The sequence below is a fragment of the Panicum hallii genome, chromosome 9 (genome assembly GCF_002211085.1).
Source record: "Panicum hallii strain FIL2 chromosome 9, PHallii_v3.1, whole genome shotgun sequence".
In the NCBI taxonomy this organism is placed as follows: Eukaryota; Viridiplantae; Streptophyta; class Magnoliopsida; order Poales; family Poaceae; genus Panicum; species Panicum hallii.
This window is the reverse complement of record NC_038050.1, coordinates 20,460,538-20,464,553: the sequence shown is the minus strand read 5'-3', so window position 1 is coordinate 20,464,553 and position 4,016 is coordinate 20,460,538.

Below are 4,016 nucleotides of genomic sequence, written 5' to 3'. Positions count from 1 at the left end.
TTTATCCGGACTGTCCGGTTCAATGTCCGGACATTGTGATCCGGAGTATCCGGACAGTAACCCGGAGTCTCCGGGTCACTGTTACTCATCCGATCTGGGACCGGAGTCTCTGGATCCCTATGTCCGGAGTATCCGAACATATACCCGGAGCATCCGGGTACCCTTCACCCAACGGTTAGTTTTTTATGAGAGGGGGTATAAATACCCCTCATACCCCTTCATTTCTCCCTCTCTTGCTCATTTTGAACCAGAACACGCCAGCAAGCAAAAGGAGAGCTCTCTCATTTCCCCTCTTCCATTCTTGAGTGATTTTCTTAGGGGAATCAAGTGAGATAGTTGCAAGAGCAAAGATTCGTGCTACCAAGCTTCCATTCCATCTCTTGAGCACAACATCCTTAGCCGGTGGGTTCAAGTTTATTACTCTTGGAGCTTCAAGCTCCTAGATGGCTAGGCTTCGCTTGTGAGTGTTCAAGCAAGTTGTGAGCACCACAAGAAGTTTGTAATCTTCTTTCCTTGCGGAGGAACCCATAGTAAGTATCCTTGGGTTTGAGCATTGGTCTCACCCTTGGAAGAGGAGCATAGGGGTTCTTGAGCACCGTCTCTTGAATCCTCCCTCAACGGAGACGTAGCTCCTTTGGGAGTGAACTTCGGGAAACAAATTTTGTCTCCTTCTTGTGCTTCTTACTAGTTTTATTAGATATTTGCTTGTGAGACTAGTCTTCTAGGGTTTGAGGTCGATCTATATTTATATTAGTCTCTAGAGCAAGACAACTGTTTAGAAACACTCCTAAGGTACTACTATCTTGCCTAAATTTACTCGATCTAAATTGCAGCACCAATATCTTGTTAGTGCATACATTGTTTCATACCTGGACTCTCTGGATGATATTTCCGAAAACTTCAGACACAAAGTCCGGAGTATCTTGACATATATCCGGAGTATCCGGATATCTGTGTTACTGACATTGTCTAAAGTGTTTTAAGTTTCAGATTTGCCTATTCACCCCCCTCTAGGCATCTTGAGATCCTTTCACTAGACGTATGTTCCCCCAGTTAGCTGCCTATGGAGTTTGGTCTTTCCGCTGCTAGAATAAATGCGATGTTGAAATGCTTATTTATTTATATTCTTGAACTCTATGTGGTTTGTAATAAATGACTATGATACTTTATGACATTGCTTTCTGTTATTCACTTTTATCATCATATGTGTGTAATTTTGATCCTGGCGCATATATGATTTATCGCTCGATTTATTACTTCCAAATCAGGTGCGACAAAGTGGTATCAGAGCCGTGTTGACTGTAGAATGTCAGCCTAGTTAGAAACATTCGATATTTAACCATGCTTTGACTTGTTTTAGCATATTCTTGCTCTTGTGGAATTAATTCTAGTCCATTGGTCATTTATCTCCTCCTTGTTGCTGATATTGATTATTATTATGATCTTGTGCTATTTATTTATTATATCTAACCAATTTCTCTATTTATGTTTCTTTTTATCTTACTAACACCTTTAACTGTTCACCTATAGATGGTTCTCACTAGATAAGCCGCACGTTTGAGCAGCAGCCCACCTTCCACACCTGCACCTGAACTTGTACTTGCACCTGAGCCTGTACCTGCACCTCCACTTGCGTTCATGCTTGAGGAAGTACCGCAAGTGGGGGAGCAAGATGAGGAACCCATGGAGATGGAATGGGAAGATGATGAAGTTGAAGAACTGCACGTGGTGGAGGATGAGGCTGATGAAGTGCAAGCAGATGAGGACCAAGCTGAGGAGGTACAAGCTGAAGCTAGGCAAGAGAAGGATGATGGCCAAGTTGGACAAGAAGATACACTTGGAGTTGAAGCTAATCCAACACCATCGCCGCCGGAGAGATGGACTGTGAGGGTTCGCTAGACTCGAGGACTCTGCTACTTCGCAAGGGCACTTCGCTTGCTGTTTCACCGCCTTCACATGGTAGTGGAGATCGAGTACGTGGGAGCTCACAGGACTAACCCGAGTTACCCAGAAGAGTGGCTGGTGTCAGCACACATCCGCGCACAAGACTATGAGTATGGAGGAACAATGGATGTGGCAGTACACCGTGCCTTAGCAGCTCTTGCCACCTTCTAGGTTGGGATCAATGATGTAGCTAGCTAGGCTCTTTCAATGTTGTGCCACTACGAAGGAGCCGACCTGGACAACTCTCCATGGAGGCACTTTCCTCGACACCCCAAAGGAGATATGAGGAGCGTCATTGTTGGAGTGCAGAACCTTCTGAACACTTGGTTGGCCGCTGTCAGACCCGGACCTACGGGACTGTGCACATAGCGTACATATCATAGCATAAGGGATGGGACATGGCCCATGCCCTACATCTATTGTAACTACTCATACCGTAGTAGGACAACTCGAAAAGTAATAGAACTAGTCCGAATAGAAGAAAACTACCCGAAAACTACATGGGCAGGACTTCTGAGCTCGTATCTGACTAGGACTCCTATGTAACTCTGTGCCCCCAAACTATATAAGGATGGGCACGGACCCCTTCCAAATAGGAGATCACCCGATCACCATCTAAGGCAATACAAACTATACAGGACGTAGGGTATTACACTCTCGGCAGCCCGAACTTGTCTAAAGTTTGTGTTTCTTACACCTTTGAGTTCCTAATCTTGGCAACATGTCACACCCGATTTATAAAGAACATAAATCGAGCAATCATATATGCGCCAGGATCAAGTCACGCATATATACAACAGAATCATCAAGATATCACAACACATATCACGAATAACATTAATATAAATCGCAAATGAATCGTAAATGAATTATTTTATTACAACCGAATCAAGAATTGGTTCAAGAGGTGCGGAAGCGTAAAAGAAATACATGAAGAGCTGGGCGCCACAGGGACGTCGACGGGGAGACAAACGCCTAGAAGTCGTCGAAGCCGCTGACGTAATCCTCCATGTTGCCGGGCACTGAGCAGCAGTCAAGGATATCCGAAATAGAACCGAAGAGTAGAGTGGCAAGTGTGAGTACAAACTAGTACTCAACAAGTATAACACAAACTATGAGGCTCTAAGGTTAGCTGACTCAACTGCATTAGCTTTTAGTCTTTGCAAATTTTATGGAAACTATTTACTATAAGTGGATGAGTTACCATAAACCCAAATTGCATAAGAAATTAATCAATATTAATTAAGAACTACTGAGAACCATCCGAACCAAAACCACCCTGGGAATCTCCCTAATCAAAGGTTGATAACCCCACTAATCAGACGGAGGATCTGGGCCGCTCATGACTGTGAGCACAGCTGATATATCAGTTTTACACTCTCGAGAGGTTGCACAACTTTACCCACAAGTCGTGAGCTACGCTAGTTGTTCATCACACTTCCTTAGGTGAGATGGCTAGCAAGCACACTACGAGACCGTTACAAAGGACACGTTGGTAAGGTGTAACCGCTAAGGATTCTGGATCAGCAACGATGGGGCCCACCTCCGGGGGTACAAGCACACAGCATAGACCAAGCCGGAGGAGCAGGGACCATTGAAGCCTACCACCCCTCTTGCCCACGTAGGTAAGTTACTCCCGAACCAACATGACCTAATTAATAAGTCAAGACCGTCCCATTCCAGTCTTGTGGTTGCACGGTTGTCCCAGGTTGACGCTCTACGAACCGGTCCTTATGGAGAGTGGCCAACCAAGCACTAAGCACCGTGCTGGCCCCCTAAACCATGTTTCTAACAAAAACATCTTTTAAGGGCGCACAAACCACTCAAGCACACAGCACAGAGGGTCGGCCCAGAATTAAGTTGCATAGGATCATTAATCAAATTAATTAAAAAGGACCTAGATATGTTATAGCGCAGCAACCTAGCACAACTAACCAAAATGCAACCCAAAGGATATATATAAAGGGTAAATAAGTGGCTAGGAAAGTCCTTATAGGCATACAGAATTAAAATGCAGTATGAAATTGCATTTAAAAGTGATAGGATGTTCATGTTATACTTGCCTTCCTCGT